This window comes from Lonchura striata, chromosome 3 (assembly GCF_050655825.1).
Source record: "Lonchura striata isolate lonStrDom1 chromosome 3, ASM5065582v1, whole genome shotgun sequence".
In the NCBI taxonomy this organism is placed as follows: Eukaryota; Metazoa; Chordata; class Aves; order Passeriformes; family Estrildidae; genus Lonchura; species Lonchura striata.
The window spans coordinates 33,135,255-33,149,150 of record NC_140705.1 but is presented as its reverse complement, the minus strand read 5'-3'; the positions used below and the strand labels follow the sequence as shown (position 1 = coordinate 33,149,150).

The 13,896-nt window shown below is 37.1% G+C and overlaps 1 long non-coding RNA gene across 2 annotated transcripts in view; it reads right to left on the bottom strand.

The window, feature by feature from the left end:
* The window catches only part of LOC110479159 (uncharacterized), a 134,603-nt gene that overhangs the window by 11,777 nt on the left and 108,930 nt on the right, over positions 1-13,896 (bottom strand). For both annotated transcript variants that reach the window (XR_014953650.1, XR_014953651.1), the window contains one exon: positions 4,551-13,896. This exon is cut by the window's right edge and continues 21,112 nt beyond it. This is a non-coding gene — a long non-coding RNA (uncharacterized LOC110479159). The remainder of the gene's footprint in view (positions 1-4,550) is intronic.

Genomic DNA, 13,896 nt, shown 5'->3' with positions numbered 1-13,896 from the left:
CTACTTTCAGTTCCACATAGGGAAGGTCAAAAGTACCAAATTCTCTGACTATAAATAAGAAACTTGAAATATTATGGGCCTAAACTGTGAATCACAAACCCAAACTAGAAGACACTAGAATCAGTCTAGGCTCATGCCTTTGCAGGGAACAGGCTTCAGTAACTCCAGGCCATGAAATATACTCTGCTTGAGAAGAGTAAAAGGACCACAGCTTCCCTGACAACCTGACCTTCCCTCCTAATCCCACCTTTAAAGGACCACATGATTCTCACCACTTCATCAAAACAGAGTTATTGGGACATAAACACAAGGCACAGGGCTCTTTCCAGCACCTCTGAACACCTTCCAGGTTACCTACTTGTTTTCAATCCTTACCAGTAATGGCTGCAGGAAACTGTAAAACTAATCTTCAAAATATGCATTTGGTAAATTGTTTTAAGGAGAGATAGTAGAGAAAGTGGACTAAAAAAGAATAAAAAGAATTGAAAATATAATGGGAGAATTCCAACTTAGACATATAATTCTGTTTTGTCCTAATGTTCAGAAATCTGTAGAAACTAAAATCTCTATCATGTCAGTTTTGATCATTCAGCAGGATTAATTAGGTTATTGTTATGTGTCTCCGACATTATCTGGATCTTATAAGAATTTGTTTAGAGTACTGCAGCACATTTTAAATCCTATTATCTATATGAAAATTATGAATGAAACTAAAAATAATCTGGCTATGGAATTTCTGGTTTGTTTGCTGGGTGACACAGCAGCAGAATTTTTGTTTCACAAAATATTATACTGAGCACAGACAGCACTAAATGAAGACTTCCCCTGGCTGTCAGACTGAAAGAACTATGATGTTCCAAGGAGTGAGGGGCTCAGCTTTGCAGTAGGCTAAGAGTAACTTCATATCTATGCCATTTCTCCAGGCACAGAGTACACTGGAGCACAACATTAAAAAGAAGTGCTTTAGTTTTCTAATCTACAGACTGATTTGCAGATTAAATGGACAAAATTGGTGGGAACCAAGTGAGCTCTGGGGAGAGAGACATTACATCACTTTCTGCTTTAGTGTTTTATGTCCTGATGGTTCTTAGTCCAGAAGTTCCCTTAAGCTTCAAGTATCTGTGAAGAGCTAGAAAAAAAATTGCAGCTCTCACTTAAATGTTGAGAATGAGATATTTTGAGAAGGAAAATATTTTGAAACCCCATATTGAATAAGGTTTGGTGATAAAAAAAAGTTTTTAATGCTCATCACTTCATCTGTCCAAGTGAAACTCAGGAGAGTGAAAACATATCTGTAAGATGGCAAAAATATTTTCTAGATCATTATTCCTACTTTTTCACAAGAATAAGAAACCTTTCCTATGGTTTCAATTGATTTATTGCTCAGATATTGATCCATGACATACAGAAGCATTCTGACTGGTGTTAACAGAAGGATACATTTGCCCAAGCATAAATAAAAAGTTATCTCTAAATCCCAGATAAATGCTAAATGTGCTTTGGGTCCCTTTATAGTCCTATAATGAAATAGGTACCTCTGGATATCAAATCAGGTCAATTTATTCTAAAAATAAATACCTAATACATGCCCAAATAAATGTCCATTGAAAATGCTTGTTGGTCACTATAAAGAGAGTGACAGCTTTAGATTTTAGGGTTAAATTTTAAAACACCTAAAATTAGCTGACATAAATCTTACACGACGTGCTTCCCTTTGTCATTGTATCTTTAGAGCTAGCAAAGTATTAAAAAATGATCAGGGGTCTTTTTTAGTGCCAAAATACAGGACTTTTTGCTGACAGTTGCCAAAATTGAATCCAGCCTGAGCCTCAGAAATACTGCAGGGCTGCAATGTAGGATCACGTGCAAATCACTCTTCCAGGCATAAAGACTAGCAAACAGAAAACAGCAGAAGTACTGCTTTATGCTAATCCTGAGGATGATTTGATGCCTTGAGAGGCTGATCTGGAACACAGACTAACCAGAGCTAAAGGAATAAAGTAGGTATTTATTGAAAGGCCTTAAAGGATACACCTTGGGCAGTACAAGAGCTTGGCCAGGGCTACATCCATGGATCAGGAATGGTCACAAAAATGGATGACCTGTCATGAGGTCTCACAATTTTATAAGTTTTGGTCCATTTTCACATTGGAGTTAATTGCCCAATTATAACTTCAGGTTATGAAGTCCCATCCTGTGGGAATCCAGGGCTTCCCTCTGGCTGCCCTGGAAGGTCTGGCAGAGGGTCAGGAACCCCCCTGTACAGAGCCCTGAGAGACACTGTCTCTGATGTCTGTCCATGCAAAAAAGTTTTCAGTCTTACAGGATGAATTACAAGCTCTGAGTGTTTGATATAAGTAATAATTAAGTGTGGCATGGGTGCAAAAGTAAAATTTTAGGATTCAAGATTAGGGGTTCAAAGGGTACAAGATGGAGGAAACATGCCCTCCATGTTCCACTGTAGTGTTGGCATTTTTCTATTGGTTTAGACTGGGGACACACTGTTCAACGAACGTGACAGATATTGGCACATTATTGTAAATACAGCACAGGTAGTTTCTGGTATATAATGTTTGTAACATCCCACTGAGGGCAGAGCCCCACACGCTGCCCTGCAGGACAGACCTGTGGCAGGGCAGCAGAACAAGTTATAGATAAGCAAGAATAAACAGCCTTGAAAACCAGCACAGACAAATTCTGACTTCTTTGGCAATGGGGCAGAAAGACAGAGACTTTTTACAATCTCAGGATCATCAATACCTCAGATTCTGACACCATCCTCCTTATTTGCTCTTCAGTTTCCTGTTGATTATACCTCTAGACCTGAAACTTGTAATGGTTGTCCTTGGTCTCAAGCTGGAAAAGGAATTGTTTTGTCTACCTACTCAGTGAGGAGAACCTTAAAATCTTATTTTTCAACAAACATGCCAGAAAGAAAGTAGCATGACAGTTATCTTATTGAAGAAAGACATAAAAAATCCAAATTAATTTCACAGTTCTTAACTAACTTCATTCTTTCTGCAATTTGAAGGAAAGTTAGGTTTAGTGGTTCTCTCTGGCACCAGAAACAAAGGCAGTCAATACTTAACAAATTAAAAGAACTACAATCTGAACAATATTACCACAGAATTTTTTTGGCTGATTTACTTCTCTCAACTGTCTGTTCAGCCTAAAGTTTAAATTGGCAGCACTCAAGGGTTCTCAGTGAATTTAACACAGCTGATTACTTTCACGTCCAGCCATCCACAAATACCTCAACATGTTGAAAGTCACGGAAATTTGCTAAAAACATGAGCACTATGGAATTCATAGCTCCCCAGACAGCTCTAACAAAATGCAAGCAGGGGTCCTGACCCTGTGGATGTTCAGTTCATTAGGTTTATACAGGAAAATAAGTAGTTGAAGTATCAGCCTTTTGGCTAAATATTCACAATCCTAGCAGCTGGTGTGCTGTGACTGACATTCATTAAAGCTGTTTATCACAATTTTCTTCTTCCTACTGTCATTTTCTTTATCTCTGACTGTTATTTCTTCCCACAGCTTTAGAAGAGCACTCTTTGAGACCTGAAATTTCAGGTATGCTACCTAAACACAATAATAATGTGCTCAATGACATGATTCTTTAAACAGAATGGAAGCATAAAATGTAAATAATTGTAGGTCATGATGAGTGTGACAATTATCATAATCAACTCTGTGATGAGGATGGTAATGAGGATATAAAACGGAGCTTTCTAGCAGAAGCTTCTTTTGCCTAGCATCAACATTTGAGTAAGAACAGTCTTTTAAAAGTACATTAAAGAAAAAGGTTAAAATCAGCTACATTCTGTGCTGTTTTATGACATATTCATTCAGTGTGTTATTTAATCATGAGTAGGAATACTGGTTCACTCTTTAAAATGGAAGTTATATGAGGTGCAATAGTTAAAGCAGGGTGGCATTACTCTGAAAATCTGCCAAGAGAATTGGTTAAATCTTGTCTAAAACATGAAGTGAGGGGGAGAAGTTGTCTGATTTTTCAACTTTATTGGCACATCTGTAACTAATAACAATGATTCCTAGTATGGTTTTGTCAGGCAATCAAGGATCTCCGAAACTACTGCTGGGCATGAAAACAGAAACAAGCACGTGCCAAGGACCATATCTAAAAGGCAGCCTGAGCATGACCACCCTGCTCTGGAAGGTGGGACCATTTAATAGTATAAATTACATCAAGCTGCACTGCTGGCCTCAGGATGCTTGAAATGTTTAGCTTACCATTATAGCCTGTGTGTCCAATAATGCTAAGAACTTCAAAGATATTATATAACAATATTTTTACACATATATCTATATACATATATATACACACACACATACATATATATATGCAGCATATTACATACATTATGTTCCAATATTATTATATTTATTGTATTATATTTATACAATTATAATATATATAATTATATCTTTCAGATTAATTTATTTTTCTTACAACAGAACATTATAAAATGCAATATTATAACAGTATTATAAATATTGTGTCATATTTGTTAGGTTATACTCACATGAGAATAAAGTGGTATATTGGGTTTGCATGGCCAGGTTTTGGTAAGGGCAGCTTCTGTGAGAAGCTGCTGGAAGCTTCCTGCATGTCCAGCAGAGCCAATCCCTGGCAATTCCAAAGATGGATATGCCACTGGTCAAGTCTGGGCCAGTTAGAAATGGTGGTAAGGCCTCAGTGATAACAGATTTAAGAAAAAAAAAGTTATTACACAGTTGTAATTTTGGCCAGATAAGAGTGAGGTGAGAACATGTAAGAGGAATAAGGTGAGCGGAGAAGGATGGGCAGGAGGTGCCCCAGGCACTGGAACTGGGATTCCCCTGCACGATGAGGCAGCTGTGGCCCTGCAGCCCCTGGAGGGCCATGGGGATGCAGAGATCCACCTGCAGCCTGGGGATGAGACCCAGAGTGGAACAGCTGGATGCCTGAGAACAGGCTGTGGAGAAGGGAGCACCCATGGGAGCAGCCTGTCCTTGAAGGACTGCAGCCTATGGAAGAGTGACCCATGCTGCAGCAGTCTGGGGAAGACTGTTCTCAATGATGGAGTCATTGCTCCAATGAATTGATGTCATGAGCACTTCAGTAAGTCTGCTTTGACACTTATGAAATTTCTTTGATCTTGTATAAAAAAAAAATAAAATGTGATTTGGGCAGAATGAATTAGTGAACACCTAATTTGAAAGATGAACAGATTTTTGTCCCAGCACTGGCTAAGATGTTCCTTTGTAAGAACAAAAAGAATTTTAATTTTCATTGGACAGAAAGATTAAAAAAAATAGAGAAAGGGAAAAAAAAAAGAAAAGAGAGAGAGAGAAAGAAGAAAAAAGAAAACAGAAGAAAAAGACATTAATAAAAGAAAGAATAAAAAAGCACCATTCAAAATCTAGTCACTTTGGAAATTTTAAGCCATTTCCTGCAAATTATACTTTCTGAAAAAGAAATGCAGCACTGCCCATCCAACCTGTCAACTGCTACAGACTTTCCAGAAGCACCACTCTCTAAAGTTGTCAGCAGTTTATTTTACAAAGATATACAGTCAGCAAAGAAGCAAGTAGCACAGAGATATCCTTTATTCATAGCAAGTGGCACGCACAACCCTTCTCCAAATTGTCAGACACTTACAGCTGTTCATCAGTAAACCACATTGTTAGCAATGAAACCATGGAAGAACAGGGTGTTGCAAATTTCCACACCAAGCCTGCAAAAGACATTGTGAGACTGGAGTAAGTAAGGCCTTTGGAGACTTCTACTCATGCAATCATTGGACTACATGAACTTTAGAAGCAAATTATTAGAGTTGGAAGAATAAAAAAGACACTCCAGTTTCAGGGTTTCCCTACCACAACTCTGGGATTGAAGGTCCAGGCTTTAACATCATCCCCATATGTCAGACTGTCTCACATTTTGCTTGTTAAAACATAACCTATTATTTTTATATTTGTTGTATAAACAGTAGCCAGGAAATTTTTTTAAACTTCTATTACTCATGCAGTATTTCCTTATTCTCAGATATTTAAGAGACTTATTCTTAAACAGGCAGAGAATGGTTCTGTTCATGATTTGTCTGTTTTGAGTAGCGCAAGTTTTATTGAGTTCTCTTTTTGACATCTGGGTCAGAGAAGCTGAATTCTGTATTGAGTAAGTGATGAGTGCACTTTGGCCTGGAAGTGTTCAGGCTACTGATTCAATAAATATGTTCAGTCTAGGGAGATTATTAGGTCTCTAGTTTCAAATACTTATTTTTAAAAATAAATTTGAAAAAGCAACATTTTTACAAAACCTGTTTACTGCAGAATGGTTTTTATTGGATTTGAAGATTTCTTTTATTTTTTGAAAGTAGAAAAACATCTAAAACAAAAGTCTCCTTTAGCATTAGGTATGTATTCAGACACAAGCCAAGACTCTACCTTCCCTGCTTACCATGCAGGTACATGTCTTACTACAGTAAGACAATTTTTCAATATTTTCACTCAAATAAATAATTATATTTAAATCATAAAAAAATTCAGCCTGGTCTCATCCTAGTCCCAATGCATTAATAAAAATGTGTTTTCCCCAAGGCACAGCAAATACTTATCATTATCTGTCAGCTCAGTTTTATAATATTGATTGAAAAACAGCTATTCCTTAGAATATAATTTTCATTACAAGTGCTGATGTTAATTAGCATAATTAGGTAGTAGTATTTGTAGAAATCAGACAGTGTTCTCTCAAACATGTCTGTTTTCAACTTGCACCTACTGTTTCTCTGAATTTTTCAGTGCTGATATAAGCAATGTATAGGTTTTATTCTACTTTATTTTTTACTTAGATGATTTTTAAGCAATTGCAGTATTTTTCACCAAGGACATGCAGTGGTAGGACAAAGTGCAACAGGTCCAGACTGAAAGAGATTAGTTTTATGTCAGCTATAAGAAAGAAATTCTATACTGCAAGGGTGTGAAGTACTGAAACAGGATGCCCAAAAGATGTAGATATTCCATTCCTGGAAGTTTTCAAGGCTGGACTGGATGGAGTTTTGAACAACCTGAGTTAGTTGAAGGTGTCCTTGCCCATGGCAGAGGGGTTGGAACAAAGTGATCATCAATGCCCCTTCCAATGCAATCCATTCTATGATTCTACTATGTGAAGAGTTGGGCAGTGGTCACACAGAATATTCAGCTCTGCAACAGCATCACCAATTAGCAGAAAGTTAGGCAGCTCTGAAGAATGAAGTAGAAGGAGGTGTGTGTATGAGAAAGGTACTCACAGCTGGAAGGGCCAGAGTCAAGGAGGAAGCTGAGCTTCTAGTGCTGTCTGCAGAAATGGTTGTGAGGATGGATTGGACAATCACCAAAAAAGTGATCTGGATTTGTCTCTGAGCAACCTGGTTCACCTGTTTCACCTGTGCCTAACTTGGAAGTTGGCCCTGCTTTGAATGGGTTTTGGATCAGATGATTTCCAGACACCTCTTCCAACATAAGTTATTATGTTACCATGACTTTAATAGGCATTGCTATGTAGTTGGCCTATTATCCCAGAGTCAGATCCTAGGAGAAAACAAGAGAAATAGAGCAGCAGTCTCGGGTTACCTGACTTACACAGGTGTCTAAGGATCCCCTTCTACTCTTCATTCCTTCCACACCTGACTACATGTATTTCCCCGCCTCTTCCTCATTCCATGATCTAGAAGTGTCTTTTCTATCCCTGACCATCTCCACTTATAGGAGCTTCAGGAAGCCTCCAAATGGAAAGCCTCGATTTTTTTTATATTGTGGAGTTCAACCATTTGGGCTCATGTGCACACTGGGCACAGCCTTTGACCTATATGAATTATTAATATAATGAAGGCTTCTAAGTTCCTAGATTCAGATGTCCTCCCTGGACATGCCCCAGCCTTTCACAAGTTGTAATTCATTGGTTCTATGGCTACAGCTTGTGTGGGAAAGAAAATTTGAAGAACAGCATCTATATTTGTAAAGAAGTATGAAATTAATTTTTATAGCTCCTAATTCTTCAGTACAGAAATGCTGTTTCCTTATCCTCTGGTGGGATTTTTATCTAATTATCTTAATGATACAGAAAAAGTAATACAAAGCATGTTTGGGTTTTTTTCTTCTTCCGCTTCTGGATTCCAATAAGAACTAATCCAAGGAGCTTTTTCTGGGCTTCTTCTCCAGGCAAGAAAAAGGTCAGCAGGATGGGAACAGTAGGGAATTAGTGCAGCTACTTCAGATTTTTACTATGTTATTCTGCATACACATGGTTTTCTGACTCAGAGCCTGTTAAACATAATCAGGTTTAATATAATTTTAATTTTTTTCTGAAGAGCAGGTACAGCTTGAACCTCAAAAAACAATAGCAGTTGGTGGGGGAAAAAACAAGCAAACGGAAAGCAGATTTGATGGTTTATTGGTTTGTCTCAATATTTAAGCATTATCTGGTTCTCCCAACAATGGTAGCTGAGATGTAGTTAAGGATAGTAAAAGTCCTTGGGGATCAATCTGCTCTATCATACAGTGTCTAATTCTTGTAGCTTGCTGACTAGGGACTTTTACCTGGTTTAATGCCATAAGGGTTTATGGGCATAGGAGGAGAGGGAGGCAGTGTATTTCAAAATAGCAAATACCAGGGGTTTTGGGATTTCAGCATCAATGCAGGTATGCCTCCAATGATTGATTTCATGTTCTGGTAAAGCCATTTAGGCAGGGGCCTTGATACATCTACAAAATCTGAATCAGCTTACTGCTGTCTTGCACTTAATCAAAACCTTTTGATGGCAGTCCAGGACCCCTTTTTCCCTAAATAGCCATAGGATTCTATAGACATAGTTTTCACAAAAACAGGATATCCTACATAACCATGCACAAACCTGACAAATTACATCAGACTTGTAGACAGTTCTTTTCCTGTGTTGGAACAGAGTTGGCTGAAATGAGAGAAAATTATTGTAAGCAATCAAAAATTCATTGCCTGCTAATGACTAGAGGATGTATGTAACTGTGGCACACAAGTAGGTGCTACAATAATGTTTTCCTCCATGGGAGGAAATGGAGTTCATGAAAGAGTTACAGAACATTCCTGTATAAGACTTCTCCTGTAATCTGTGCATCATGGGATGGCACATTTGTGTGTGTGTGTTGTAATTTGCCATGATCTGTGCATTCATAATATTTTCTGTGTAGTGACAATATTTCCATGGTCAAACATAACCCAATGTTGGTAAGAGTTAGCTGTATCCAAACTGCAGATTCTTTTCTATTCCACTCAAAAGGTTTTGTAGCTATAGGCATTTTAGAATTTAAACTCACTTGCCCAAGTTTTGTATTATAACTGTTTTGAAGGTTGAGGACCAAAAGTCATGAGCACTACATTTTTGAAGATAATATCCTGTATAAGGTGATAAAATACTACTGAAAACCTTTGCACAAATTTCTTCTCTGAAAGCTCTTCTATATGACTTGAATATAACTTTAATTATTTTACATACTTCCCTTTCCCACCACTGAAAAATCACCATGTCCCTATGAAAAGAAAATTCAAGTGCTTCATCAACCCAGCATTAACCTTGTGGTTTTGGAGTTGGATGCTACATGAAACATCTTCTCACATGCTTTAATTAGCACTTGCTGCAGTGGTTAGCCCTCAGTTGCTCTGGATATCTTGATTTGAACAGAATGTCCCAGAATCCCAGAATTTCAGAGTGGTGGGACTGTCAGTAGATTCATTGCTCAGAATACTTGGTTTGACCTTTTCATTCATATTAGTGACTTTCCTTCTAAACTTGATCTGGTCCTTTATCTCTGAATTATGGGGGTTTTTCATAATATTTGTCTGATGAAATTTTCAAAGGGCTGTTGAATATGATTGTGTTGTTCAAAAATTAGGTAGAATCTAAAGGTTAAAGTTTAAGTCAACTACGTCTGACCTAGTCACCCTTATTTCTCTTTATGATTTAGAAAAGATTTGCATGATTTATAAGACTTAATTAATGGAATTTTATAGTAGAGATCAAAAATAAATAAAAAATTACCTGAGTAGCACCTATTTTTATACTTAACTATTTAGATGTAGGTGACTGCAGTGATATGCAGATCTATTTCACATCAAGTTTCAAAACAAGTGACAACTGATAAGAATAACAGTAAACAAAAGAGGTAATAAAATTTTCAAAATATTCTAAGGGCTTTATCAACCCAGTTTGTCTCTCTCAGCAGTGACTTCTGCCTACTGTTTTTATGGCTCCTTGAGAGTTATTACACCTTAAATGCCTAAATATCTCAAATATATTTTAGAATATAAGTTAATCATATTGCAGAAAAGAGGAAGTAATATAAAAATGATTGGGACTTTACACAAAAACCTGTGAGACTGTCTTATACATTGGTTTATATTGAGATAAATTATGCAAGCTATATAAAACTTGCAAGAGTGACTTTTACATGTGACACTTCCATCTATGAGATGTCTTACCAGCAATTGCAATCTCCCATTTCCCCTTTGATGACAAAAGCAGCAGTGGGTAAATCAATACATTTACCCCACAAAAACAGTGGCATCAATCACAAACATACTGTAAAAATCTGGGGTTTGAAAACATCTCTAACCTTTCTTCATAACATCTCTAGCCTTTCTTCATTACACCTCTAGCTCTTCTTCATTACATTACTTCTTCATTACTTTACTTCTTCACTGTCAAGATTCTACATAAAACCTTCTGAAAAAGTGTGTTATCACAAAAATCTGCAGAAGATTATACTCACAATTCAGAATGAATAGGGCTCCTGCCATGAAAATCATGTTGGTGCTGAAAGAACATATTCTTTTACAGTAAGCTGGTGATGATTCATTATTTTACCAGAGCAACTGAAGTAGGGATTACAATAATGAAATCAATGACAAAAGCTGTTCAGTTTACATATTTGTTTTGGCTTTTCATAATCAGCAGTGAAATAACATAACCCTAGGGTTAAGCCAGAAGAGCTCTTGAAGTCTCCAGCTGATCACATTATATGAAATTACAACAAAGATTGTGAGTGATGTTTTGAAGAAGTATGGATATTTTTGAAAAATGGACATTTGAATAGCCTTGCTAGAAGGCTACAAAAATAAAGAAACTACCAGCTCTTCCTCAGGGCTCTGGCAGAGAGATCACGTATAGCTCACATACAGATCTTGGAGGATCTCTCCCAAAAGCAGCTGCTGTTATTCCTAGAATGTGCTGTACTTTGGAAGCATTCATTGGGATGGTGGTAGTAAGAGAAAATGGTGTGTGTGTGTGTGTGACTTTAAGGTACACCCATGAAAGCCCTGCTCCCTGGTGGAGTTGGCAGAACAGTTTTAACTTCTGGAGCTTTCAAGTCATCAAAACTGCTTTAAAAAACTGCTGCTTTCTGTGCTTCAAGTTAAGTAATTTGCTCAGATGTGACTCAGAATTCTTCCAATAACATTTGGAAGAATAACACTCTTCCAAACAACTTTTTCCTCTTATCTCTATACTATGAATAAATGTGTTCTGATATATTGTAATATAGAAATACATACTGCTCTAATAGAATTTTGTCATAGGCTAGTGGGACTACTGAACTGTTAAAAATGTGAGGGAAAGGGGTCTGTGGATAAAGGCAGTGCTGTTTTGCTTAGGGAATAAGGCAAGCATGATAATATATCAACAGTCTAAAGGCTTACTTCAACAGAGGCCAGTAGTTTTTGCTGGGAACACCAAAACACCAGAATGACATTTTCACTGGCACATGTACTAAAACCCAGTTACTAAAGCTGGTTCAGAACCTTATGAGCCAAAACTTTATCTAGAATGTCATATTTACTATCCATCAATGGCTATCTATCAGGATTATATTTTATCTTTTTTGAATACATTGACAGTTTTGATATTCACAGAACCTTTTGGAAATAAGCTCCACAATTTAAAAACCATTCCCATCTCTTAGTATGCATGCTCCAAAGATTCAAGGCATTTATAAGGTGTATAAATGAGTTTGTTGCTTGAGGTGCAACAAAGCTTGGGAACAACTGAATGCAGGTAAAGCAAATGCAACTTGCATTAGTGCTAAAAAATTAGGTTCTTGTAATGTGAACAAAGTGCCTGAAGTTCTCGTCTTGTGGGATTGTGATGAGCTTGAGGAAAATCAGCTTGATAAATCTCAGTACATAGCTCAACAGTTACTGCAGCTTTGGTATGATGAGGATTATTTTAAGCTAAGAAAGCAATATTTAAAATTGTTCCTTAGATTATTTTTATTTAAACAAGAATTCCCACTTTTGAAAATTTTTTGAGGTTTTGGAATATGTTAGGGCCAAATTGATTTGTAGTGCCTTGTTGGCTTTCCACCTCTATAGTTTTGAAATCTTTGGGGGGTGGACAATGGGGAAGGGAAATCAAAGGTCTCAAACTTGGCTACCACAATCTTTCCTTCTGCCACTGACAAGGAGGATGTGATGTGCTGAGTCTTGTCTATAGCCTGGCTTGATTACAGAGGACAAAAAACATCTGTATTACCCTAGGAGGCCTTTGGTCAGAGTCCAGTAACAGATTCATGGCCAGACCATTTGCAGACCATGACTAATGAACAGCCATACAGGCATTAACCTTCAGCCTCAGTGGGTTCAACTGTTCCCAGTCAGCTGGAGATGCAACCAAAAACTTTGCACTTCATATTTGATGACATTCAAAGGCTGACTTATTTTCTATGCACTAAGAAACATGGACCAGAGAGGACCACTGAATGCACAGAAAGGATAAAAGCTGTGATAACAGTACTGCAGAGTGGTCATTGATTCCTAAAACAGACAGAAAGATGGCTCAGATTGGAAATTAGTGCTCTTCTGAATGCTCACACTGAGTAGCCCTGTTCATGCTAGGAAATTAAAAAGCACTAGGGAGTGTTCCCCATCACTGGATGTGAAATCTGTACTTATTCAGTTCTCCTGGTACAATTTTTGCTTAATCTAATTAGTAGCTTCACAAGTAATTCCTGGGAATAGTTTGTCAGCTAGCAGACACGAGAAACCATTCACAATATCAGTCAAGATGTATCCATTGTATTTGACAGGGTCAGACTGTTCAATAGAGGACAGACAAGGTTAATTCATACCTCAGCATCAGAGACAAATCAAAGATAAATGCAGTTGTCTACTATAGATGGAGCTTTCCCATGTCATCTTGTGACCTGTACATAACATCCTTTTAAAGCCTTACCAAAAAAAAAAAAAAAAAAAAAAAGAAGAAAGAAAGAAAGAAAGAAAGAAAGAAAGAAAGAAAGAAAGAAAGAAAGAAAGAAAGAAAGAAAGAAAGAAAGAAAGAAAGAAAGAAAGAAAATCCTGGAGGAATAAGGTATTTTTTTGCTAACACCTGCCTGTACTGAGTGGAGCTTCACTGACTAATGGGGATGTAAAGATCTTCATACAGACATCTACATTTCAATATCATGATCAGGATCTGAAACCTGTCCTCCTGTCTTCTACAACTTGATGACACCCTTATGGTCATTTTCCTCTGACCTTTGTTAACCTTTGTCTTAAATTCTGTCGCTGTAAATCCTGAGAGGAGTCCAAACATCCAAACTTCTATGCTTGAAATTATATACTGCCATCTTTTGAAGGAATTTCTTAACTTTTTAGTTTTCTTAACAGCCATCCGTGTAATTCTCTTATCCACATATTTAGCACAGCAAGACTCAAGAATGTGCAGTAGCTGTTCTAAATGTCTGGTTTTCTAAATAAACAGAAGATTAAAATGGTTGAAAATACTTTGAAGGAGGCATTACTTGGGAGATCAACTTTATTAAAAGCTAATGTACTTAACAGCATTTTTGTTTCACAACTAATTGAATTTAAAAAAAAAAAAAGGG